This window comes from Lepisosteus oculatus, unplaced genomic scaffold (genome assembly GCF_040954835.1).
Source record: "Lepisosteus oculatus isolate fLepOcu1 unplaced genomic scaffold, fLepOcu1.hap2 HAP2_SCAFFOLD_87, whole genome shotgun sequence".
Taxonomy (NCBI): domain Eukaryota; kingdom Metazoa; phylum Chordata; class Actinopteri; order Semionotiformes; family Lepisosteidae; genus Lepisosteus; species Lepisosteus oculatus.
Window position 1 is genome coordinate 413240 of NW_027168425.1, and position 26400 is coordinate 439639.

Consider the following 26400-nt stretch of genomic DNA (forward strand, 5'->3'; position numbering starts at 1 on the left):
CCCGCACCCACAGCACAAATCGCGCAGCCTAGGCCACCTCCTCGCCCCGCACGCCACCGCCTCCTGCTGGGCCCACTCTTTCACACACTCACACGCCACACTAACACTCAAAAGTGTGGGCAAAACGAGAAAACGAGCGCGCCGTTTCCTACACATCTGCAGTCGCCGTTGCGCATTCGCAGCATGTCCCGGGATGCAATTCGGCCTCATTTGCATAACTCCAGACCGGCAGATCGCCACGCAAGCTCGCGACGTGCGCCTGCCACACACCGAACAAACCTTTTCAGCAATTTCCAAAAAACGGGCCTGCTCGCCTGCCCACAAGGCTCCGTCTCTTACCTGTTCTCCAGAGCCTGCTGCCTTCTGTGCTTTTCTCTCGGCACCGCTGCAGTGCACACAACTCCTGCAGCGGGAGGGGGGGAGAAAGTTCCCGCGCTCCGCCGCAGGGAAGGCTCGCTCCGTGCGCACACGTCCTTTCGATGCCAGTCCAACAAGTGCTCCGCATTAGCTGCGTCGGGGCTCCGGCGTGTCGCACCTCACCTCACCTCGCACTGCCCCCTCCTTGAATGTCTGCCGCTGGGCATGCCCCGCTCTCCTCCGCCTTATCTTATCGCGTGTGAGCACCGACAATGGCCACAATGCCGGGGAATGGCACCTGTAAAGTGTTAATTGGGGCACAGGAACAGCCCGTCTCGTCTCGGGGGGGCCGGCTTCAGAGACAATACAGCAAACACAGCGGGGCGGGGGAAGAAGACGACACCACACATGCGGGTACATTCAGCTCCGGCGGGAACGAGACATTTGTCGGTCTTTTCAAGTGCCGAGAGCCGAGCAATCCTTCACTTGTATCGTTTCTCCCCGGTGACTAGATCTGGCCCTGCGACTCTCGACTGGGCTCACCCCCGGGGCAGCCCAGCAGGTGTGAGCCTGGCCGGCACCCGGATGGGAGATTCCACCCCGGAAAAGCTCCGGTTGCTGCTGCTCCTGCAAGAGGTGTGACTGGGACCAGTAGGGAGCGCTCACCCTGCGGGCTGTGTGGCTCTCTTACGCCCCAGCCTCCTGATGGCGACACTCTGCTGCACAAACAGGCGCCGTCCTTCGGGGGAGGCGTCAAACCGAGGTCCCGACCCTCCTTGGCCATTAGGAAACCCCAGGGCGTCTCTCAAAAAGAGACGCCGGGGGTGTCCCTCTGGTGTTAGTGCTCCCCTTTACCCATCAGTCGGGGTCTCCTCCTAATCCCCGTCTCACCTGTAACAATCAATGACGAGGCCCCCCTGTCCGTGAGATTTAGTACTCGCGCAAGAGACCGGGGGCAGAGCGCGAACGCGGTCCCCCGCCCCCCACAAAGTGCGCGCTCCGGGTTCCCTCTCGGGGCCCTGCAACACAGCGGAAGGGCAGCGAGAAGGAGCCTCTTGCTCTGACGCCGCAAGGCCACAAGAGGGCGGAGGCACCGCGCGCCCGGCCGACGTGTTGGACCGGTGCGCTTTACGTGCTGAAATAAACACGCGAAAGCCCCGAAATGTTTCCAGAGTGCTGTGCACTGGAGGTTTTTGTCTGGTGAAGACTTGCCTGGTGCTCCTCCGTGCAGATTGTTTGTCCTCCTCCAGTGCGGGACGAGCCAACACAAGGGAGCGCATTCGCCAACATCCAGGCACGCAATGCGATTTGGAAAGCAGCTCCTTTCCAAAGAGTGGCACACGAACGATCCTTCAGTCCCGCTCGGGGAGCACGGAACCCCCGCCACACACAGCTTCAAGTAGCGAGTCAGGCGCCGGGACTTTCGCTTACGGCCACACCACCCTGAACACGCCCGATCTCGTCTGATCTCGGAAGCTAAGCAGCGTCGGGCCTGGTTAGTACTTGGATGGGAGACTGCCTGGGAATACCAGGTGCTGTAAGCTTTTGCTCTCCCGGCCAGCAGGGGTCGCCGTTGGTGCCGTAGGCTTTGGGAGGAAAACCTGCAGGATGGAAAGGTGATCTATAGCCTCATCTCTAGAGATGTTTTGTTGCTGTGGCATGTGTGTGACCCATATTCAAAAAAAAAAACCCGTCTGTAAAACGAATATCGAAGCTGCCTCTAAATCTGCAAATGAAGATGAGTCGATAAACCACTCATTTTTCGTATAACTAGACATATATTCATTTGTTACCGATTTCATTCATTGAGCACGGATACAATAGAGGTACAGCCATTCACTGTTTGACATGTCTGCACTGGTACAGAACCGAGCAATCAGAAAACGGGTGAAACTGTCTTTAGACTCAGCATACAGTACCGAGGCCCCCCATGACCAAATAAAGGCTAACCTCGATAATCAGCCTAAAGAACGCAGACTACAGCAAAACGACTGACTTTGAAAAGGGAATGAACGTCCGGAAGGAGTAGTGGAACTAGCTTGAGATGCTTCTCCGGACCCCTAACTAAAAGCCAGCGAGAACCAGCAGCGGCGTCCACTCCTGTCGAACCGGGATCCTTCCGCAGCCATGCAGCTCGTGGTGTCCTAACCTTCCTGTATCTGATTTTGGACCAAGCACATCAGGGGAAAGCGCGAACGCAGTCCCCCACTACCAGAAATTATGCAGTCGAGATTCCCACATTTGGGGAATTCGCAGGGGTCAGCACAGCCGGAGTGCAATGGCCGAGCCTCGCCCTGGGTGAACCGATTCGATTTCGATTTTTAAGAACTTTATTTTCTTTTCACAAAAAAATACAGGAAATCACAAATCAGAAAGCTTTACATTAATATACATACTTAAAACAGTATATATGATCACATCTCATTACATTTTGACACGGTAACAGTTACATAGCAACAATTTTCTTTTTTTCTGGTGCAAATCACATTCTTTATTTAAACATGATAATGTTTTTCACAGTTTCTTGAGATACTGTCCAATGCTCTCTATTTCCCACAGATTTTCTGCTTCCTCCCTCCCTTCTCTCCACAGATCTCTGAGGTAATAGTTCTCTCGGGTGATGAACAGGGCCAGGCTACCTGCTGCCTTGACTGGGACCTCGATGCCTTTGAACAGCCCCATGTTCCTCACTCTCCACAGGGCGTCTTTCCCACTGTTCACCACGGCCCAGATCCTGTCAAACACGTCAGGGGGAAGTTTGACAGGAGAGATGCCATATATGATGAAAGCAGCGGTCAGGGTAAATTGGGGCGAGAGAGCCTGCAACCAATCTTCAAACTGTGCCCAGAAGGCCTTAGCAAAAAAGCAGGACCACAGGAGATGGGTCACAGTCTCCTCCTCGCCGCAGCCCACCCTAACGCAGCGAGGGCTGGGGGTGAGGCCCCTACGGTACAAGAAAGTTCGTACCGGTAAGCACTGGTGGACGACACTCCAGGCTAAATCTCTGTGAATGTTGCACAGAAATTTAGAGGATGTGTGTTTCCACACCTTCCTTGTTTGGGCTGATGTTAAAATGCCCACAGGGGTCTGCCTATTGTTCTGGGGTGCTACGAAATCTTCCAGTTTTTGGACGCTGACATCTCGGAGGGGAATATGGCCAATTGGGTGAGATCTTAGAAAACTTTTAACTGTCCCATAAATTGCAGGGCATGTGTCAGAGAGTGGGACGTCCAGCTTGGGTCTGACACCCCACACCCTGAACACCTCCCTACCTACCCAGAGCCTGGAAAAATAAGTCCAGGTACGCGCTGCAGGTGCTGTTGCAAAGCCTCTCAGCACAGAGGCCAGGAAAATGCACAGCAGCTTCGTAGCAATATCTGGGACAGACTTCCCCCCTGAGGGTAGCGGCCTGTACATTATTTCCCTTCTGAGTCTTTCCTGCTTCCCACCCCATAGAAATTGAAACATCAATCTCCTCAGCACCGCCGCAACACGGTGTGGGATTGGGAAGGTAGAAGCCAGAAAATTCAAGACAGGCAAGAGCTCGGCTTTGATGACCAGCACCTTCCCTGTCATGGTGAGGTCTCGGTCCTTCCATTGCATCAGTTTTTTGTTTAAGATTGGCAATTTGTTCTGCCAATTTACTGTTCCCATCTCTTCTCCAAAATACACCCCCAGGACCTTAATTCTCTTCTCTTGCAGCCTGAGATCATGTCCTTCTTTTGGCTCCCTCCAGTTCTGATAAAAAATCTCACTCTTAGATGTGTTAATTTTTGCGGAGGAAGCCAAAGAGAACCGATCACAGCACTGCAGAGCTCTGCTAATTGAGGCATTGTCAGAGAGGAGCAGGGTGACGTCATCCATGTATAGAGACGTCTTTACCTCTCCTCCCCCACTTCCAGGCACTGGTATCCCATTAATGGCCTGATCCTGGCGCAAGGCACAGGCTAAGGGCTCCATAGCCAAAACGAATAACAAGGGGGATAATGGGCAGCCCTGCCTCACCCCTGAACAGACTTCAAAGGTGCGTGATCTATTGCCATTAACCATGACTCTGCTGTTGCTACCTGTGTACAGCAGGTTAATCCACTTTCTCATGATGGGGCCAAACTTCATGTGCTCAAGTACCGATGTTAAGTACTGCCGGTTTAGGCGGTCAAAGGCCTTTTCTAGGTCTACACCTAAAATGCACAGAGGGAGGGAGCGATCCTCAGAGTACAGACAGACATCCCTCAACAAGGCCAGGTTGTCGCTCATCAGGCGTCCTGCTATCCCACAAGTCTGTTCTTTCCCTACCAGTGAGGCCACTACATTTTGTAGGCGCAGGAAAAGGGCTTTGGACAGGATCTTAGTGTCCACGCCTAACAGGCTGAGGGGTCTCCAGTTCTTTATGTCATTTTTTGCTCCTTTCTTAAACAAGAGAGAGATCGTGCCTTCTCTTAAGGAGTCAGGCAGCAATTCTGTCTTGTAGCTTTCCTCGAATAGGAGCAGTAGCGGATCCTGAAGCAGATCCCAAAAGGTGCAATAAAATTCTTTAGGGAGCCCGTCAGCACCCGGAGTTTTCCCCTTCTGTAAGCTCTCCATAGCCTGTCTCAGCTCTTCTACTGTCAAATCCCTCTCAAGTACTTCCCTATCTTCTTCACTCAAAATGTTTTCTAGCTTTGAGGTAAAAAAATGAATATCTTCATCCTTTACCTCTGTAGAGCTGTACAGTCTTGAGTAGAAGGCCTCGGTGCAGGAGAGGATAGCACTCGGCTCTGTTCTCTCTCGTCCCTCCTCATCAACTACACTTTCCATGACAGTCTTGGAGCCTACCACTTTCCTGAAAAAGAAGCGAGTACACTTCTCATTTTCTTCCAAGAACTGCACTCTGCTTCTTAACAGCACTCCTCGACTACTTTCTTCGGCTATGCTCCGGATGTCCTTTTTTAAAAGGGCGATATCCTCGAGCACATCGAAGCCACTGTGCAGCATCGTGTAGAGACGCTGCAGCTGCCTCTGTTTCCTGGCTAGCACTCCTCTCCGTCTGGCAGCAGCCTTCCTTCCCTCAGCCATGAAAAAGGCCTTTGTCCTCACCTTCACCTCCTCCCACCACTCTCCTACTGACCCGTACAGACACTGCAAGGACAGCCACTGTGATAGTTTCTCCTTGTAGCGGGATACTACCCCCTCGTTCTCTAGCAGCTTTGTGTTGAGTTTCCAGAGGCCTGGGCCAAAGACAGTCCCGCCCTGGAGTTCCACTCTACACCCTAAAGCCTGATGATCTGAGAAGAAGACAGGCTGAAGAGTGACCCCAACAACTTTCACTCTCTCTGAGACAAAGCAATAGTCAATTCTGGAGCTGCTATTCCTCCCTGACCATGTATATCCTGCTGTTGTGGGATATATACATCTATATGTGTCTGAGAGTTTAAAGTCTTGAACTAAGTTTTGCAGGGCCAGTGAGCTGGAATCCAATTTTATCGGCGAGCTAGACTGCCTGTCTGTGTGCTCTAAGATACAATTAAAATCCCCTCCCACTATCACGTCTGTGCTGCATAACAATAGGGGGGAGAGTGCCTTGAGTAGCTCCACCCTTCCTCCTACGTCAGTAGGGCAATACACATTGATTAGCCGCAGGTTAACGGTCCCCCATTCCACATCCACACACAGCAACCTGCCATCTATGACCCTCTGAATACTTTTCAATTTGAATGCCCATCCTTTGAAAAGAATGGCCACGCCAGAGGCTCTGTTGTTATTGTCCCCTGACCAAACAGAAGGCCCTTTATCCCACCTATCTTCAAAACTTTTATACCTCTCTTGATAGGCTAAAGCACACTCCTGCAACATCAACACATCTCCCTCTCTCTGCTGGAGGTAATCAAAGACAGACTGGCATTTAACTCTGTCATTGATACCTCTTGTGTTAAGAGAAATTATGTTAAGAGCCATATTACATAAGAAAGTGGAAACAGTCTTTACAAAACACATTTCTCTTCGGTCTCACCTGTTACCTTTTTCTTTTTCTTTTTCTTCTTACCAATTTCCTGCCAGCCATCCTCTGAATGAGCCTTCATCAGGGTGGCAGCAGTAAAAGCGTTCACAGAGTCCATTTCAAGGAAGGGGGTAGAGGGAGGGGTGGAGAGGTTCCAGCTGTCCCCATCGCCATGCTCTCCTTCCTCCTCGCTCGGGGAGAAAACAGAGTCATTTTTTCTTTTCCTCAAGTCCAGCTCCTGGGAGCACTGAGGGGAAAGGGGTGCAGCCGATGCACCAGTCTCCTCTTCCCCCTCACCCACCAGCTGCTGCAGATCCTCCGTGATGGACTGGATGGAGGAGAGGAGGGCATCTGTAGCACTTGCAGAGTCTGTGAAAAGCAGCTCCGCTGAATCCTGGGTATCCTCGCTGGACCCGCTCCACCGGGGGGCCCCACACTGGCCCTCGTTCTGAGGAGCAGGAGTGGGGGAGGGGTCCTCGCTGTTCTCGGGGGTTTTCAAACCCTCGTGCTTGTCTGGTGCAGTCTGCGGTTGTGGGGGCGTAGTGGATTTCTCTTCCACCAGCCCCGGAGCCACAGCAGGACTGATCCTGGCTGGAGGCTGAGAGTCTTTGTCCAACAAGGGTTCTTTGTTTGACTTGTTGTTTGCTTTGGATTTTCGGGCCGGTTTGGCTGAAACAAGCACTGCCTCATCCTTTCTCATTTTGAGTTTATTGGCGTAGGCGTGAGGGCAGTTCTTAAAAACGTGTCCTTCCGAGCCACATAAATTGCACTTTGGCAGCATTGAACAGTCAGAGGCTAAATGTCCCTGTTTGCCACAGGTCTTGCAGCATTTCACAGTGCAGGACGATGCCAGGTGTCCCACAGCACCACAGCGCCGACACACCTTTGGTTGTCCCACATAAAACACATAGCCATTGCAGGCGCCCAGCCGGATTGTAGAGGGCAGGTGCCTTAAGCCTCCATTTACGCTGTCCGGTAGCAAGCGAACCTCGAATTTCCTTGCTCCTGTTTTTATACCATCAACATCTCTAACCTCAGTTCCATGGTGGACGGTGCAGTACTGGTTAAGCAAGGTGTGAATGTCCTCCGTCTTTGCCAGTTCCGAGAACATAACAACATGCACCGTTTTCCTCTCTCTCTGTGTCAGAGGCTGCAAGTTGATCTTCTCAAGTGCAGGAACTTTGCCTCTTTTTGCCTCAAACACATCCACGCATTGTTCAAACAGAGGATAGGTAGCAAATACAACCTCAAATGCTTTCTGACCTGGGAGAGCGAAGATGAAATCCAAGTGCCGAGGTTCAAAGCCAAGTTCCTTCTGTAACACTTTTCTGCTGAACTGCATACGATCCATGAAGAGGTCATCCAAGAGCTCAAAACGTACAGCATTCTTACGGGATCCAAAGGTTGCCATTTCAAAAACCGCAAATCGAACACTGCTTCCAACAAAAGAAAAACAATCCAACTACTCCACCTACAGGCTGATCAAGGTATCTCCCCTGCCAGGTAAGTATGAGTTAAACAGGCCCCTGCAAGCGGCCCGCACCCACAGCACAAATCGCGCAGCCTAGGCCACCTCCTCGCCCCGCACGCCACCGCCTCCTGCTGGGCCCACTCTTTCACACACTCACACGCCACACTAACACTCAAAAGTGTGGGCAAAACGAGAAAACGAGCGCGCCGTTTCCTACACATCTGCAGTCGCCGTTGCGCATTCGCAGCATGTCCCGGGATGCAATTCGGCCTCATTTGCATAACTCCAGACCGGCAGATCGCCACGCAAGCTCGCGACGTGCGCCTGCCACACACCGAACAAACCTTTTCAGCAATTTCCAAAAAACGGGCCTGCTCGCCTGCCCACAAGGCTCCGTCTCTTACCTGTTCTCCAGAGCCTGCTGCCTTCTGTGCTTTTCTCTCGGCACCGCTGCAGTGCACACAACTCCTGCAGCGGGAGGGGGGGAGAAAGTTCCCGCGCTCCGCCGCAGGGAAGGCTCGCTCCGTGCGCACACGTCCTTTCGATGCCAGTCCAACAAGTGCTCCGCATTAGCTGCGTCGGGGCTCCGGCGTGTCGCACCTCACCTCACCTCGCACTGCCCCCTCCTTGAATGTCTGCCGCTGGGCATGCCCCGCTCTCCTCCGCCTTATCTTATCGCGTGTGAGCACCGACAATGGCCACAATGCCGGGGAATGGCACCTGTAAAGTGTTAATTGGGGCACAGGAACAGCCCGTCTCGTCTCGGGGGGGCCGGCTTCAGAGACAATACAGCAAACACAGCGGGGCGGGGGAAGAAGACGACACCACACATGCGGGTACATTCAGCTCCGGCGGGAACGAGACATTTGTCGGTCTTTTCAAGTGCCGAGAGCCGAGCAATCCTTCACTTGTATCGTTTCTCCCCGGTGACTAGATCTGGCCCTGCGACTCTCGACTGGGCTCACCCCCGGGGCAGCCCAGCAGGTGTGAGCCTGGCCGGCACCCGGATGGGAGATTCCACCCCGGAAAAGCTCCGGTTGCTGCTGCTCCTGCAAGAGGTGTGACTGGGACCAGTAGGGAGCGCTCACCCTGCGGGCTGTGTGGCTCTCTTACGCCCCAGCCTCCTGATGGCGACACTCTGCTGCACAAACAGGCGCCGTCCTTCGGGGGAGGCGTCAAACCGAGGTCCCGACCCTCCTTGGCCATTAGGAAACCCCAGGGCGTCTCTCAAAAAGAGACGCCGGGGGTGTCCCTCTGGTGTTAGTGCTCCCCTTTACCCATCAGTCGGGGTCTCCTCCTAATCCCCGTCTCACCTGTAACAATCAATGACTTGGCCCCCCTGTCCGTGAGATTTAGTACTCGCGCAAGAGACCGGGGGCAGAGCGCGAACGCGGTCCCCCGCCCCCCACAAAGTGCGCGCTCCAGGTTCCCTCTCGGGGCCCTGCAACACAGCGGAAGGGCAGCGAGAAGGAGCCTCTTGCTCTGACGCCGCAAGGCCACAAGAGGGCGGAGGCGCCGCGCGCCCGGCCGACGTGTTGGACCGGTGCAATTTACGTGCTGAAATAAACACGCGAAAGCCCCGAAATGTTTCCAGAGTGCTGTGCACTGGAGGTTTTTGTCTGGTGAAGACTTGCCTGGTGCTCCTCCGTGCAGATTGTTTGTCCTCCTCCAGTGCGGGACGAGCCAACACAAGGGAGCGCATTCGCCAACATCCAGGCACGCAATGCGATTTGGAAAGCAGCTCCTTTCCAAAGAGTTGCACACGAACGATCCTTCAGTCCCGCTCGGGGGGCACGGAACCCCCGCCACACACAGCTTCAAGTAGCGAGTCAGGCGGCGGGGCTTTCGCTTATGGCCACACCACCCTGAACACGCCCGATCTCGTCTGATCTCGGAAGCTAAGCAGCGTCGGGCCTGGTTAGTACTTGGATGGGAGACTGCCTGGGAATACCAGGTGCTGTAAGCTTTTGCTCTCCCGGCCAGCAGGGGTCGCCGTTGGTGCCGTAGGCTTTGGGAGGAAAACCTGCAGGATGGAAAGGTGATCTATAGCCTCATCTCTAGAGATGTTTTGTTGCTGTGGCATGTGTGTGACCCATATTCAAAAAAAAACCCCGTCTGTAAAACGAATATCGAAGCTGCCTCTAAATCTGCAAATGAAGATGAGTCGATAAACCACTCGTTTTTCGTATAACTAGACATATATTCATTTGTTACCGATTTCATTCATTGAGCACGGATACAATAGAGGTACAGCCATTCACTGTTTGACATGTCTGCACTGGTACAGAACCGAGCAATCAGAAAACGGGTGAAACTGTCTTTAGACTCAGCATACAGTACCGAGGCCCCCCATGACCAAATAAAGGCTAACCTCGATAATCAGCCTAAAGAACGCAGACTACAGCAAAACGACTGACTTTGAAAAGGGAATGAACGTCCGGAAAGAGTAGTGGAACTAGCTTGAGATGCTTCTCCGGACCCCTAACTAAAAGCCAGCGAGAACCAGCAGCGGCGTCCACTCCTGTCGAACCGGGATCCTTCCGCAGCCACGCAGCTCGTGGTGTCCTAACCCTCCCGTATCTGATTTTGGACCAAGCACATCAGGGGAGAGCGCGAACGCAGTCCCCCACTACCAGAAATTATGCAGTCGAGATTCCCACATTTGGGGAATTCGCAGGGGTCAGCACAGCCGGAGTGCAATGGCCGAGCCTCGCCCTGGGTGAACCTCCTTCTTGATCAAGGTATCTCCCCTGCCAGGTAAGTATGAGTTAAACAGGCCCCTGCAAGCGGCCCGCACCCACAGCACAAATCGCGCAGCCTACGCCACCTCCTCGCCCCGCACGCCACCGCCTCCTGCTGGGCCCACTCTTTCACACACTCACACGCCACACTAACACTCAAAAGTGTGGGCAAAACGAGAAAACGAGCGCGCCGTTTCCTACACATCTGCAGTCGCCGTTGCGCATTCGCAGCATGTCCCGGGATGCAATTCGGCCTCATTTGCATAACTCCAGACCGGCAGATCGCCACGCAAGCTCGCGACGTGCGCCTGCCACACACCGAACAAACCTTTTCAGCAATTTCCAAAAAACGGGCCTGCTCGCCTGCCCACAAGGCTCCGTCTCTTACCTGCTCTCCAGAGCCTGCTGCCTTCTGTGCTTTTCTCTTGGCACCGCTGCAGTGCACACAACTCCTGCAGCGGGAGGGGGGGAGAAAGTTCCCGCGCCCCGCCGCAGGGAAGGCTCGCTCCGTGCGCACACGTCCTTTCGATGCCAGTCCAACAAGTGCTCCGCATTAGCTGCGTCGGGGCTCCGGCGTGTCGCACCTCACCTCACCTCGCACTGCCCCCTCCTTGAATGTCTGCCCCTGGGCATGCCCCGCTCTCCTCCGCCTTATCTTACCGCGTGTGAGCACCGACAATGGCCACAATGCCGGGGAATGGCACCTGTAAAGTGTTAATTGGGGCACAGGAACAGCCCGTCTCGTCTCGGGGGGGCCGGCTTCAGAGACAATACAGCAAACACAGCGGGGCGGGGGAAGAAGACGACACCACACATGCGGGTACATTCAGCTCCGGCGGGAACGAGACATTTGTCGGTCTTTTCAAGTGCCGAGAGCCGAGCAATCCTTCACTTGTATCGTTTCTCCCCGGTGACTAGATCTGGCCCTGCGACTCTCGACTGGGCTCACCCCCGGGGCAGCCCAGCAGGTGTGAGCCTGGCCGGCACCCGGATGGGAGATTCCACCCCGGAAAAGCTCCGGTTGCTGCTGCTCCTGCAAGAGGTGTGACTGGGACCAGTAGGGAGCGCTCACCCTGCGGGCTGTGTGGCTCTCTTACGCCCCAGCCTCCTGATGGCGACACTCTGCTGCACAAACAGGCGCCGTCCTTCGGGGGAGGCGTCAAACCGAGGTCCCGACCCTCCTTGGCCATTAGGAAACCCCAGGGCGTCTCTCAAAAAGAGACGCCGGGGGTGTCCCTCTGGTGTTAGTGCTCCCCTTTACCCATCAGTCGGGGTCTCCTCCTAATCCCCGTCTCACCTGTAACAATCAATGACGAGGCCCCCCTGTCCGTGAGATTTAGTACTCGCGCAAGAGACCGGGGGCAGAGCGCGAACGCGGTCCCCCGCCCCCCACAAAGTGCGCGCTCCGGGTTCCCTCTCGGGGCCCTGCAACACAGCGGAAGGGCAGCGAGAAGGAGCCTCTTGCTCTGACGCCGCAAGGCCACAAGAGGGCGGAGGCGCCGCGCGCCCGGCCGACGTGTTGGACCGGTGTGCTTTTTAAGTGCTGAAATAAACACGCGAAAGCCCCGAAATGTTTCCAGAGTGCTGTGCACTGGAGGTTTTTGTCTGGTGAAGACTTGCCTGGTGCTCCTCCGTGCAGATTGTTTGTCCTCCTCCAGTGCGGGACGAGCCAACACAAGGGAGCGCATTCGCCAACATCCAGGCACGCAATGCGATTTGGAAAGCAGCTCCTTTCCAAAGAGTTGCACACGAACGATCCTTCACCCCCGGGGCAGCCAAGGAGGTGTGAGCCTGGCCGGCACCCGGATGGGAGATTCCACCCCGGAAAAGCTCCGGTTGCTGCTGCTCCTGCAAGAGGTGTGACTGGGACCAGTAGGGAGCGCTCACCCTGCGGGCTGTGTGGCTCTCTTACGCCCCAGCCTCCTGATGGCGACACTCTGCTGCACAAACAGGCGCCGTCCTTCGGGGGAGGCGTCAAACCGAGGTCCCGACCCTCCTTGGCCATTAGGAAACCCCAGGGCGTCTCTCAAAAAGAGACGCCGGGGGTGTCCCTCTGGTGTTAGTGCTCCCCTTTACCCATCAGTCGGGGTCTCCTCCTAATCCCCGTCTCACCTGTAACAATCAATGACGAGGCCCCCCTGTCCGTGAGATTTAGTACTCGCGCAAGAGACCGGGGGCAGAGCGCGAACGCGGTCCCCCGCCCCCCACAAAGTGCGCGCTCCGGGTTCCCTCTCGGGGCCCTGCAACACAGCGGAAGGGCAGGGAGAAGGAGCCTCTTGCTCTGACGCCGCAAGGCCACAAGAGGGCGGAGGCGCCGCGCGCCCGGCCGACGTGTTGGACCGGTGTGCTTTTTAAGTGCTGAAATAAACACGCGAAAGCCCCGAAATGTTTCCAGAGTGCTGTGCACTGGAGGTTTTTGTCTGGTGAAGACTTGCCTGGTGCTCCTCCGTGCAGATTGTTTGTCCTCCTCCAGTGCGGGACGAGCCAACACAAGGGAGCGCATTCGCCAACATCCAGGCACGCAATGCGATTTGGAAAGCAGCTCCTTTCCAAAGAGTTGCACACGAACGATCCTTCAGTCCCGCTCGGGGGGCACGGAACCCCCGCCACACACAGCTTCAAGTAGCGAGTCAGGCGCCGGGGCTTTCGCTTACGGCCACACCACCCTGAACACGCCCGATCTCGTCTGATCTCGGAAGCTAAGTAGCGTCGGGCCTGGTTAGTACTTGGATTGGAGACTGCCTGGGAATACCAGGTGCTGTAAGCTTTTGCTCTCCCGGCCAGCAGGGGTCGCCGTTGGTGCCGTAGGCTTTGGGAGGAAAACCTGCAGGATGGAAAGGTGATCTATAGCCTCATCTCTAGAGATGTTTTGTTGCTGTGGCATGTGTGTGACCCATATTCAAAAAAAAACCCCGTCTGTAAAACGAATATCGAAGCTGCCTCTAAATCTGCAAATGAAGATGAGTCGATAAACCACTCGTTTTTCGTATAACTAGACATATATTCATTTGTTACCGATTTCATTCATTGAGCACGGATACAATAGAGGTACAGCCATTCACTGTTTGACATGTCTGCACTGGTACAGAACCGAGCAATCAGAAAACGGGTGAAACTGTCTTTAGACTCAGCATACAGTACCGAGGCCCCCCATGACCAAATAAAGGCTAACCTCGATAATCAGCCTAAAGAACGCAGACTACAGCAAAACGACTGACTTTGAAAAGGGAATGAACGTCCGGAAAGAGTAGTGGAACTAGCTTGAGATGCTTCTCCGGACCCCTAACTAAAAGCCAGCGAGAACCAGCAGCGGCGTCCACTCCTGTCGAACCGGGATCCTTCCGCAGCCACGCAGCTCGTGGTGTCCTAACCCTCCCGTATCTGATTTTGGACCAAGCACATCAGGGGAGAGCGCGAACGCAGTCCCCCACTACCAGAAATTATGCAGTCAAGATTCCCACATTTAGGGAATTCGCAGGGGTCAGCACAGCCGGAGTACAATGGCCGAGCCTCGCCCTGGGTGAACCTCCTTCTTGATCAAGGTATCTCCCCTGCCAGGTAAGTATGAGTTAAACAGGCCCCTGCAAGCGGCCCGCACCCACAGCACAAATCGCGCATCCTAGGCCACCTCCTCGCCCCGCACGCCACCGCCTCCTGCTGGGCCCACTCTTTCGCACACTCACACGCCACACTAACACTCAAAAGTGTGGGCAAAACGAGAAAACGAGCGCGCCGTTTCCTACACATCTGCAGTCGCCGTTGCGCATTCGCAGCATGTCCCGGGATGCAATTCGGCCTCATTTGCATAACTCCAGACCGGCAGATCGCCACGCAAGCTCGCGACGTGCGCCTGCCACACACCGAACAAACCTTTTCAGCAATTTCCAAAAAACGGGCCTGCTCGCCTGCCCACAAGGCTCCGTCTCTTACCTGCTCTCCAGAGCCTGCTGCCTTCTGTGCTTTTCTCTTGGCACCGCTGCAGTGCACACAACTCCTGCAGCGGGAGGGGGGGAGAAAGTTCCCGCGCTCCGCCGCAGGGAAGGCTCGCTCCGTGCGCACACGTCCTTTCGATGCCAGTCCAACAAGTGCTCCGCATTAGCTGCGTCGGGGCTCCGGCGTGTCGCACCTCACCTCACCTCGCACTGCCCCCTCCTTGAATGTCTACCCCTGGGCATGCCCCGCTCTCCTCCGCCTTCTCTTACCGCGTGTGAGCACCGACAATGGCCACAATGCCGGGGAATGGCACCTGTAAAGTGTTAATTGGGGCACAGGAACAGCCCGTCTCGTCTCGGGGGGGCCGGCTTCAGAGACAATACAGCAAACACAGCGGGGCGGGGGAAGAAGACGACACCACACATGCGGGTACATTCAGCTCCGGCGGGAACGAGACATTTGTCGGTCTTTTCAAGTGCCGAGAGCCGAGCAATCCTTCACTTGTATCGTTTCTCCCCGGTGACTAGATCTGGCCCTGCGACTCTCGACTGGGCTCACCCCCGGGGCAGCCCAGCAGGTGTGAGCCTGGCCGGCACCCGGATGGGAGAGTCCACCCCGGAAAAGCTCCGGTTGCTGCTGCTCCTGCAAGAGGTGTGACTGGGACCAGTAGGGAGCGCTCACCCTGCGGGCTGTGTGGCTCTCTTACGCCCCAGCCTCCTGATGGCGACACTCTGCTGCACAAACAGGCGCCGTCCTTCGGGGGAGGCGTCAAACCGAGGTCCCGACCCTCCTTGGCCATTAGGAAACCCCAGGGCGTCTCTCAAAAAGAGACGCCGGGGGTGTCCCTCTGGTGTTAGTGCTCCCCTTTACCCATCAGTCGGGGTCTCCTCCTAATCCCCGTCTCACCTGTAACAATCAATGACGAGGCCCCCCTGTCCGTGAGATTTAGTACTCGCGCAAGAGACCGGGGGCAGAGCGCGAACGCGGTCCCCCGCCCCCCACAAAGTGCGCGCTCCGGGTTCCCTCTCGGGGCCCTGCAATACAGCGGAAGGGCAGCGAGAAGGAGCCTCTTGCTCTGACGCCGCAAGGCCACAAGAGGGCGGAGGCGCCGCGCGCCCGGCCGACGTGTTGGACCGGTGCGCTTTTTAAGTGCTGAAATAAACACGCGAAAGCCCCGAAATGTTTCCAGAGTGCTGTGCACTGGAGGTTTTTGTCTGGTGAAGACTTGCCTGGTGCTCCTCCGTGCAGATTGTTTGTCCTCCTCCAGTGCGGGACGAGCCAACACAAGGGAGCGCATTCGCCAACATCCAGGCACGCAATGCGATTTGGAAAGCAGCTCCTTTCCAAAGAGTTGCACACGAACGATCCTTCAGTCCCGCTCGGGGGGCACGGAACCCCCGCCACACACAGCTTCAAGTAGCGAGTCAGGCGCCGAGGCGTTCGCTTACGGCCACACCACCCTGAACACGCCCGATCTCGTCTGATCTCGGAAGCTAAGCAGCGTCGGGCCTGGTTAGTACTTGGATGGGAGACTGCCTGGGAATACCAGGTGCTGTAAGCTTTTGCTCTCCCGGCCAGCAGGGGTCGCCGTTGGTGCCGTAGGCTTTGGGAGGAAAACCTGCAGGATGGAAAGGTGATCTATAGCCTCATCTCTAGAGATGTTTTGTTGCTGTGGCATGTGTGTGACCCATATTAAAAAAAAAACTCCGTCTGTAAAACGAATATCGAAGCTGCCTCTAAATCTGCAAATGAAGATGAGTCGATAAACCACTCGTTTTTCGTATAACTAGACATATATTCGTTTGTTACCTTTTTCATTCATTGAGCACGGATACAATAGAGGTACAACCATTCACTGTTTGACATGTCTGCACTGGTACAGAACCGAGCAATCAGAAAACGGGTGAAACTGTCTTTAGACTCAGCATACAGTAACCACTCGGCCACCTCGTCTAGGAAACTGGGCTGTCCTGACATGGGTTGGCGCACTCCAGTTGATCTTTTTCTTTTTTTTCCCTCATACTCGAGGGTCATTTTCCTGTTCCACATGCGATTTCAACATTTTCCTTGGGAGATGTCAAGCCAGCAAGCCACTGCTGTGGTTCAGTGGCCAGTGTGGAGTTCAGTGGCCCTGTTGTACACAGAAAGCACATTGAGCTCCTTGGACATGAAAAGTTCCAGATAAAAGCCATTTGTCATCCTTTCTCTTGGTGTCGATGTTGCTATTGTATGTAAAGGTGGCAACTTGCTGAGCGAGCAGGCGGAGCACACACCGAATGCAGATGTGTCTGAGTGGTGTGTCCAAGTGGCTGCAAAAGGACAGCACTCCCAGGGCGCCGTGGCTCAGTTGGTTAAAGCGCCTGTCTAGTAAACAGAAAATCCTGGGTCCGAATCCCAGCGGTGCCTTTTTTTGTTCTGTGTTCTCGAACAGAACTGGTCATTATAGACAACCGCATACGTCTAGACTTAATTAAATGCAAGTATTCATTTCCTGTCTTGAACGACTTGTTTTTCTTAAAATGGATGCAACTTGCAAAACATGAAATACAAACCTCGCTAATCAGCGCTCGCGGCTGGCAAAAAAAAAAGAAGTCAGCAATGTTTTTTTCTTTAACCTTAAGCCTGCTAATGGAGAAGAACCTAGTCGCCACATCACATACATCCGTTTCAACGATAAGAATGTAACAACTATCCTCACTCCAGAGTAAATCTCACGTTGAGGGCATATTTTTTTCCACTTTACCATGAGTCGGGCTCAGCTGCACAGAGGCGAGAGCAGAGCAATGAGGTCAGGGGGATAGGGGAGTCACACGCTGGCGGTTTGAACACGCGGAAGATCACTGAGGGATCCACAGTATGTGGACCCTCCGTGCGCCATCATTCCACACTCCAGACTCTGAATCCTGCCATCCGAGTTAAGATCTCGGCGGAACCTGAGGCGCAGTTCTTTCTTAAAACGTAATCTGGTGAGCATTTCTAGAATCGTAATTGTATAGATGCAGCCTTTAATATGTTGCTAGGTTAAAATTTATGACTTCTTGAACTTCAGTAGGCAACTGCCCTCTTGATTTCGGATTTAATTTCTTTATTACAGGGGAGCTTTTATGATGACAGAGTCAAGTTCAGGTACTTTGCTTGATGGAGGAAGCTCATTTCGGACTCTGTGATCTTCTCACCTGGAAAGGTCTGCTGTACTACTACAAGAGAGAAGTAGAGTCTGGAGGAAGGGACAATTTTATGATGCTTTGGAAGGTAATGTTTTTTTTTTCTTTGAAATCGAAATGAATCAGAATATCAGTGCAAAAGACAAACTCTTGGTTTGGTTTAAAGAGATATGGTTTTAAAACAGACAAAATGTAGAAAACAGGTGTTTCTCACTTTTGGAAAAGAATGGACCGGGGGTAATATTTTACTAGTTGCAGTGCTAAGCTCATTGGGTTACAGCCCTGCAGTGTCACACGAGGGCCAGTGGTGCAATGGATAATGTGTCTGACTATGGATTAGGAGTTTGGAGGTTCGACTCCTGCCTGGCGCTGGTTGTTTTTAAACACATCAGCCTACTCCCTAAGTAGTCTGTGCTACTTACTGCATTGTAATCGTACCCAGTAAGAGATTTCCTTCATGTAAATGAACTGCACCTGACAGCTTTAGAAAAACACCTGGGCTCAGTACGGTGCTGAGAGCTCAAGTTGTGTATAATGTAATAATTTAAGTAGAATAGATTCTAATAATATAATGATCCAGTGTGTTGCACTACTTCACTGCTTCACTGCTCTATGCCGTCTGGAAATAAATCCTCAGACAACTTACTGCCCTGGGCATGTACCAATAAATTACAGGAGCACATCTATATATCACTGCGTTGAAGCAGGAGACACAATCACTGCAAATACATCCTAAATACAGTGTTCCAGCACCTTTGACCTCATCCAGAACGTATCATTTCTTGAAAGGAATTGCTGTCCGAATGCACATCTGAATCCCAAACAGAATCTCTAGTAAAATACGATCATTTGTGAAACAGGTAAATGTCTCAGGGGCCCATTCCTCATTCTCAAGACACATGTATGCAGTACGTACATCATGCATTGAGCAATAGGGATTAAAGACACCACAGGTAAGGTTAGAAGACATTCTGACTATATTCTAAAATATTGGACTCATATTCTTATGATGGCAGACATGATGCTGTGTTTAAAACCGGGGTTAATGGACATTATATGACTGTCAATTCTGTTTTGTTTTGGAGACTCTTGGCTGCCTATGTGGTACAGTGCAGCGTGAAGAAAACATTTTCCAAAACTGTGTCAGCTCAAAAGTTGTAAGAAAATCTTTCCAGCTGCTTTAACTCTCTTCATTTTTGTCATTTAATTGTCTGTCGGCACTATGTAGCAGCGTTGCATGACAACCCATCTCACCACGGAAAGGAACCTAACAGCTTTTGTAAGAGAGGAGAAAAGGACCTGGCCCGTACGGGACTCGAACCCACAACCTTGGTGTTATTAGCTCTAACCAACTGAGCTAACCAGCCTCACGACAGCAATCCTCTCTGTGCTGCAAAAAATCGAACTCAGGGAATTTCTTTTGCCCTCCTTTGAATTGAAAGCCGTGTAATTCAGTGTACGGGCTTTCTCGTGCAGTTTTATAGTTCTTGTAACCCAAATCCTACACTGGCGTGAAGTGACCCCCCATTTCACAGCATTTTTCAGCTGATTTAAAATGTACCTAAAGGAGAAGCATTATTGAAGACCATCAATTACCAAGAGCTTTTGTCAAAGGTTTTGGTGGTCATTTTTAATGACCACAGAGCGCTGTGACCTCAGTTTTACATCTCATCCAAGAGACAGCGCCCTTTTACAACACAGCGTCTCCGTCACTATGCTGGGGCATTGGGACCCGCACAGACCTCAGGGTGAGCGCCCCCCCGCCGGCACCATTAACACCGCTTCCAGCTGGAAACTTTGTTTTTCCCTGTAGCTCACCCTCATCCGGGTACTGACCTGGCTCACCTGCTTAGCTTCAGTGGGTTTTCAGTTGCGAGTTGCAAGGGGATGCAAGTGATGGAGCCGCTCGCTGCAAAAGCCACTGCTTTGGCTGGGAATCGAACCAGAGCCTCCCGCGTGAGAAGCGAGAATTCTACCACTGAACCAACAATGCTCAGTGCCCAGGTCTTCAAAAAAGACGCTTTTTTGGTACTCTGTTAAAAAAGCGTCGACATTACCTCTTTCAAAAGGCTTCACTTTCCTAGTCACATTCCAAGGCTCATTGAACCCGGGCTGTTTCCTCCAGCGGTATAGTATTGCAGTTAGACAGCACGATGCCTGCAAGACTATGTCACGCACTGACGAGACTGTCAAAAATTGCTTTCGACGATTGTATTGCAAACCGGCGGAAGCGGGGTATTGGGAAAAGTTTTCAACTAGCAATAATTGCGCCTCGGCTAAACCTCACAGGCTACGATACTGCCACTGCGCAAAGCTGACGGTTGCCAGGCAACCGCGGGGATCCTATGGAAATCGTTATCGATCGTCTCATGGCATGTCGTTGCAGTAACGCTTCATATTTGTCGTCTTCTTCTTCTTCTAGCTTGAGGTTTTGAAGAATTTCATGACAGACAAGGGCTCCGTCGGGAACAAAGGGCGTTGTGAGAAAACCGTTGCTTATTTTCAGCAGCAGAAATACAACCCTTTAAATACAAGATGACAGAACAATGACGAAGGGCATGCCGGGAGGAACTCATGCACTACAGAGGAAAGGGGGCGGGCACGTACAGTTCACATTCAAGCCACAAGTACTCTTCTCGGATGTTGCATAAACAAATCCTAACGTCCTGAAAGCATTGCAGCATGTTTGTGTCCCACTTCCCGTGGCTGCAGGACGACTGACACGAACGGACAAACACAATTTGTGGCGTTTAGCGTGACATAGTCTTGCAGGCATCGTGCTGTCTCACTGCAATACTATACCGCTGGAGGAAACAGCCCGGGTTCGATGAGCCTTGGAATGTGACTAGGAAAGTGAAGCCTTTTGAAAGAGGTAAAGCACTGCACAACGGAAGTGAGGGAGAATCTTACAGGGGATTCTGAGCGGTGTCTGCATACACGCAGCCCGATACGGGTGCTGAAAGCTTGAGCTACTCTCAATGTCATGCTGCCTTTCCTCGGAGTAAATCTGTTACATTGAAAGAATGCTTCTCGCAGGTTCAAAAAGGGAGGTTCCATTGTTAATTGGAGAAATCAATGATTTCGAATGAATTCTGTGTGCGTTAAAAGACAGCTATACACAGAAAACATGCAGGACACTGCTCATGATGTTTCCCGAGCCGAAACACAGTGCGTTTTTCCAAGCCATCTGACAAAGCCCGCCCACTGAAAACTGCAGCAGATCGTGTAAAGACGTTCAACTTTGTAACTACTGCACGCACAGGAAGCAGAATAAATTCCTCTTTTCAAACTGTCAAAGGTTTGCTTTGCGAACGCTGCAGGACATCGCACAATCTCTTTTGAACGGGGACAAACGATTTCTTATGGGGCGCAGTAAGACAAGTACAGACAATTAAAAAGCTCCACTCATGCCGACGATGCAGCATGAAGAAGCGCAACCTAACGTTTGACAGACAAAAGCCGGGCGCTCTACGAGCAATATGAAATCAAACTGACAGCACACGGCGTTTCGCGCTGACTCAAAAGTGATCTCGACAGACGCTGTTCTCTGCATAACTCTGAAAGAGCTAAAGAGCGTTTCTGTTGAGACGTAAGAAGCTTGTTTCTTTCTACCATGATGTTACCATGACAAAATCTGTCTTTAAACACCTTGCTCAGTCTCTGACGAGACTGTCGAAAATTGTTTTCGCCGATTGTATTGCAAACCGGCGGAAGCGGGGTATTGGGAAAAGTTTTCAACTAGCAATAATCGCGCCTCGGCTATACCTCACAGGCTACGATACTGCCACTGCGCAAAGCTGACGGTTGCCAGGCAACCGCGGGGATCCTATGGAAATCGTTGTCAATCGTCTCATGGCATGTCGTTGCTGTAACGCTTCATATTTGCGGCCGGACACTTCCCGCCTCCCAAAGAAAAGAGCGCCAATCAGACAGGTGGAGACCGAGGACTCGCAGAGCAAACGGCCACAGTCGCCGTAATAAGAGCGATTGTGAGCGGTTTTGTTTTCTCTCTTTGACCAGCCCAGCTGCGCCCCACCCGGAGGCAGGGAAGCACAAAAATTGTATGGAACTCATTCATGCTCCTCTCCATGGAAATCTTTAGTAAAAGGCAAAAGATTTGTACGAGATGAAGAGAAACCAGAGTGCGTGGCTGGACAGCTGCAGGAGCCCAGGCCGCCTTCAAGGCCTCTGCCCTGCCGGTCGTGGTTGGTAATGCACCTGGCCTTACAAACGAGCCAGTGGGGCCCGTTCAGCTCCGGGCTCATCGCCTGCGGCTCTCGGCTTACCTGGCAGGGGAGATACCTTGATCAGCCTGTAGTTGGAGTAGTTGGATTGTTTTCTTGTTTTGTGGAAGCAGTGTTTGTTTTGCAGTTTGAGATGGCAACCTTTGGATCCCGCAAGAATGCTGTACGTTTTGAGCTTTTGGGTGACCTCTTCATGGATCGTATGCAGTTCAGCAGAAAAGTGTTACAGAAGGAACTTGGCTTTGAACCTCGGCACTTGGATTTCATCTTCGCTCTCCCAGGTCAGAAAGCATTTGAGGTTGTTTTTGCTACCTATTCTCTGTTTGAACAATTTGTGGATGTGTTTGAGGCAAAAAGAGGGAAAGTTCCTGCCCTTGAGAAGATCATCTTGCAGCCTCTGACACGGATAGAGAGGAAAACGGTGCATGTTGTTATGTTCTCGGAACTGGCAAAGACGGAGGACATTCACACCTGGCTTAAGCAGTACTGCACCATCCACCATGGAACTGAGGTTAGAGATGTTGACGGTATAAAAACAGGAGCAAGGAAATTCGAGGTTTGCTTGCTACCGGACAATGTAAATGGAGGCTTAAGGCACCTGCCCTCTACAATCCGGCTGGGCGCCTGCAATGGCTATGTTTTTTATGTGGGACAACCAAAGGTGTGTCGGCGCTGTGGTGCTGTGGGACACCTGGCATCGTCCTGCACTGTGAAATGCTGCAAGACCTGTGGCAAACAGGGACATTTAGCCTCTGACTGTTCAATGCTGCCAAAGTGCAATTTATGTGGCTCGGAAGGACACGTTTTTAAGAACTGCCCTCACGCCTACGCCAATTAACTCAAAATGAGAAAGGATGAGGCAGTGCTTGTTTCAGCCAAACCGGCCCGAAAAGCCAAAGCAAACAACAAGTCAAACAAAGAACCCTTGTTGGACAAAGAGTCTCAGCCTCCAGCCAGGATCAGTCCTGCTGTGGCTCTGGGCCCGGTGGAAGAGAAATCCACTACGCCCCCACAACCGCAGACTGCACCAGACAAGCACGAGGGTTTGAAAACCCCCGAGAACAGCGAGGACCCCTCCCCCATTCCTGCTCCTCAGAACGAGGGCCAGTGTGGGGCCCCCCGGTGGAGCGGGTCCAGCGAGGATACCCAGGATTCAGCGGAGCTGCTTTTCTCAGACTCTGCAAGTGCTACAGATGCCCTCCTCTCCTCCATCCAGTCCATCACGGAGGATCTGCAGCAGCTGGTGGGTGAGGGGGAAGAGGAGACTGGTGCATCGGCTGCACCCCTTTCCCCTCAGTGCTCCCAGGAGCTGGACTTGAGGAAAAGGAAAAATGACTCTGTTTTCTCCCCGAGCGAGGAGGAAGGAGAGCATGGCGATGGGGACAGCTGGAACCCCTCCACCCCTCCCTCTACCCCCTTCCTTGAAATGGACTCCGTGAATGCTTTTACTGCTGCCACCCTGATGAAGGCTCATTCAGAGGATGGCTGGCAGGAAATTGGTAAGAAGAAAAAGAAAAAGAAGAAGGTAACAGGTGAGACCGAAGAGAAATGTGTTTTGTAAAGACTGGTTCCACTTTCTTATGTAATATGGCTCTAAACATAATTTCTCTTAACACCAGAGGTATCAATGACAGAGTTAAATGCCAGTCTGTCTTTGATTACCTCCAGCAGAGAGAGAGAGATGTGTTGATGTTGCAGAAGTGTGCTATAGCCTATCAAGAAAGGTATAAAAGCTTTGAAGATAGGTGGGATAAAGGGCCTTCTGTTTGGTCAGGGGACAATAACAACAGAGCCTCTGGCGTGGCCATTCTTTTCAAAGGATGGGCTTTCAAATTGAAAAGTATTCAGAGGGTCATAGATGGCAGGTTGCTGTGTGTGGATGTGGAATGGGGGACCGTTAACCTGCGGCTAATCAATGTGTATTGTCCTACTGACGTGGGAGGAAGGGTGGAGCTACTCAAGGCACTCTCCCCCCTATTGTTATGTAGCACAGAAGTGATAGTGGGAGGGGATTTTAATTGTATCTTAGAGCACACAGACAGGCAGTCTAGCTCTCCGATAAAATTGGATTCCAGCTCACTGGCCCTGCAAAACTTAGTTCAAGACTTTAAACTCTCAGACACATATAGATGTATATATCCCACAACAGCAGGATATACATGGTCAGGGAGGAATAGCAGCTCCAGAATTGACTATTGCTTTGTCTCAGAGAGAGTGAAAGTTGTTGGGGTCACTCTTCAGCCTGTCTTCTTCTCAGTCCGGAGTGCGGACTGATGGCGCACGGAGGGTCCACATACTGTGGATCCCTCAGTATATCCCTAAACACCTAGCGCAGTCTCACGAGAGACTGTCAAAAATCGCTTTCTCCGTTTGTGCTGCAAGTAAGTGAAAACGCGGTCTCAACCCAGAGCCACTTGGCAGCAGCGGCACGTAAATACTGTTACTGCCACTGGTCGATACCAACGTTAGCCTACTATACCATGTTCAGCCACCGCTAGAAAATGTAAGGCTCTAGTACTGGAGCAAACAAAAGGAGGGCCAACGTCAAACGTAGAGAGCGACGAGGATGGGATTTGAACCCATGCGTGCAGAGCACAATGGATTAGCAGTCCATCGCCTTAACCACTCGGCCACCTCGTCGATGAAACTGGGCTGTCCAGACATGGGTTGGCGCGCTCCAAATGATCTTTTTCTTTTTTTTCCCTCGTACTCGAGGGTCCTTTTCCTGTTCCACATGCGATTTCAACATTTTCCTTGGGAGATGTCAAGCCAGCAAGCCACTGCTGTGCTTCAGTGGCCAGTGTGGAGTTCAGTGGCCCTGTTGTACACAGAAAGCACATTGAGCTCCTTGGACATGAAAAGTTCCAGATAAAAGCCATTTGTCATCCTTTCTCTTGGTGTCGATGTTGCTATTGTATGTAAAGGTGGCAACTTGCTCAGCGAGCAGGCGGAGCACACACCGAATGCAGATGTGTCTGAGTGGTGTGTCCAAATGGCTGCAAAAGGACACCCCTCCCGGGGCGCCGTGGCTTAGTTGGCTAAAGCGCTTGTCTCTTAAACAGGAGATCCTGAGTCCGAATCCCAGTGGTGCCTTCTTTGTTCTGTCTTCTCGAACAGAACTGGTCCTTACAGACAACCGCCTACAGCTAGACTTAATTAAATGCAAGTATTCATTTCCTGTCTTTAACACGACTTGTTTTTCTTAAAATGGATGCAACTTGCAAAACATGAAATACAAACATTGCTAATCAGCGCTAGCGGCTGGCAAAAAAAAAGAAGTCAGCAATGTTAGACGACCGAGTCTATGCAGCCTAAACGGTGCTCATGTCGGGTTCTTAGCTGAAAGGGTGGTAAATCACGCTCACCCCAGTCCTTAATCTTTTAAAAGGATACAAAATTGAACCTAGTCGCCACATCACATACATCCTGTTCAACGATAAAAAGGTGACATCTATCCTCGATCCAGAGTAAATCCCACGTTGAGGGCATATTTTTTTCCACTTTACCATGAGTCGGGCTCAGCTGCACAGAGGCGAGAGCAGAGCAATGAGGTCACGGGGACAGGGGAGTCACACGCTGGCGGTTTAAACACGCGGAAGAAAACTGAGGGATCCACAGTATATGGACCCTCCGTGCGCCATCAGTCCACACTCCAGACTCTGAATCCTGCCATCCGAGTTAAGATCTTGGCGGAACCTGAGGCGCAGTTCCTTCTTAAAACGTAATCTGGTGAGCATTTCTAGAATCGTACTTGTATAGATGCAGCCTTTAATGTGTTGCTAGGTTAAAATTGATGACTTCTTGAACTTCAGTAGGCAACTGCCCTCTTGATTTCGGATTTAATTTCTTTATTACAGGGGCGCTTTTATGATGACAGAGTCATGTTCAGGTACTTTGCTTGATGGAGGAAGCTCATTTCGGACTCTGTGATCTGCTCACCTGGAAAGGTCTGCTGTACTACTACAAGAGAGAAGTAGAGTCTGGAAGAATCGACAATTTTATGATGCTTTGGAAGATAATGTTTTTTTTTTCTTTGAAATCGAAATGAATCAGAATATCAGTGCAAAAGACAAAGTCTTGGTTTGGTTTAAAGAGATATGGTTTTAAAACAGACAAAATGTAGAAAACAGGTGTTTCTCACTTTTGGAAAAAAATGGACCGGGGGTAATATTTTACTAGTTGCAGTGCTGATCTCACTGGGTTACAGTCCTGCAGTGTCACACCAGGGCCAGTGGCGCAATGGATAACACGTCTGACTACGGATCAGAAGATTGCAGGTTTGACGCCTGCCTGGCTCGGGTCGTTTTTAAACGCATCGGGCAACTCCCTACGTAGTCTGTGCTACTTACTGCATTGTAATCGTACCCAGTAAGAGATTTCCTTCATGTAAATGAACTGCACCTGACAGCTTTAGAAAAACACCTGGGCTCAGTACGGTGCTGAGAGCTCAGCGTTGCTGTTCTAATTAGCACGCACTGCATCGGCTATGAGCCCGAACCTTTCAATTATTCCG

At 52.1% G+C, this 26400-nt stretch overlaps 10 non-coding genes and 1 pseudogene across 10 annotated transcripts; 4 read left to right on the forward strand and 7 right to left on the reverse strand.

The window, feature by feature from the left end:
* Positions 1–1782: 1782 nt before the first annotated feature.
* Positions 1783–1901, forward strand: LOC138236144 (5S ribosomal RNA). Its single transcript, XR_011188538.1, has one exon. It is a non-coding gene; the product is annotated as a 5S ribosomal RNA (ribosomal RNA).
* A 636-nt stretch (positions 1902–2537) lies between these two features.
* On the reverse strand, positions 2538–2678 carry LOC138236126 (U1 spliceosomal RNA; annotated as a pseudogene).
* Positions 2679–9652: 6974 nt separating this feature from the next.
* Positions 9653–9771, forward strand: LOC138236065 (5S ribosomal RNA). Its single transcript, XR_011188465.1, has one exon. It is a non-coding gene; the product is annotated as a 5S ribosomal RNA (ribosomal RNA).
* A 635-nt stretch (positions 9772–10406) lies between these two features.
* Positions 10407–10570, reverse strand: LOC138236116 (U1 spliceosomal RNA). Its single transcript, XR_011188512.1, has one exon. It is a non-coding gene; the product is annotated as a U1 spliceosomal RNA (small nuclear RNA).
* Positions 10571–13194: 2624 nt separating this feature from the next.
* Positions 13195–13313, forward strand: LOC138236107 (5S ribosomal RNA). The gene has a single exon (XR_011188506.1). It is a non-coding gene; the product is annotated as a 5S ribosomal RNA (ribosomal RNA).
* Positions 13314–13948: 635 nt separating this feature from the next.
* LOC138236123 (U1 spliceosomal RNA) lies at positions 13949–14112 on the reverse strand. Its single transcript, XR_011188519.1, has one exon. It is a non-coding gene; the product is annotated as a U1 spliceosomal RNA (small nuclear RNA).
* Positions 14113–15921: 1809 nt separating this feature from the next.
* Positions 15922–16040, forward strand: LOC138236042 (5S ribosomal RNA). The gene has a single exon (XR_011188443.1). It is a non-coding gene; the product is annotated as a 5S ribosomal RNA (ribosomal RNA).
* A 3777-nt stretch (positions 16041–19817) lies between these two features.
* Positions 19818–19959, reverse strand: LOC138236045 (U4 spliceosomal RNA). The gene has a single exon (XR_011188446.1). It is a non-coding gene; the product is annotated as a U4 spliceosomal RNA (small nuclear RNA).
* Positions 19960–21300: 1341 nt separating this feature from the next.
* LOC138236038 (U4 spliceosomal RNA) lies at positions 21301–21442 on the reverse strand. The gene has a single exon (XR_011188439.1). It is a non-coding gene; the product is annotated as a U4 spliceosomal RNA (small nuclear RNA).
* A 230-nt stretch (positions 21443–21672) lies between these two features.
* LOC138236097 (U5 spliceosomal RNA) lies at positions 21673–21789 on the reverse strand. The gene has a single exon (XR_011188496.1). It is a non-coding gene; the product is annotated as a U5 spliceosomal RNA (small nuclear RNA).
* A 2656-nt stretch (positions 21790–24445) lies between these two features.
* On the reverse strand, positions 24446–24527 carry trnas-gcu (transfer RNA serine (anticodon GCU)). The gene has a single exon. It is a non-coding gene; the product is annotated as a tRNA-Ser (tRNA).
* Between the last annotated feature and the right edge of the window lie 1873 nt (positions 24528–26400).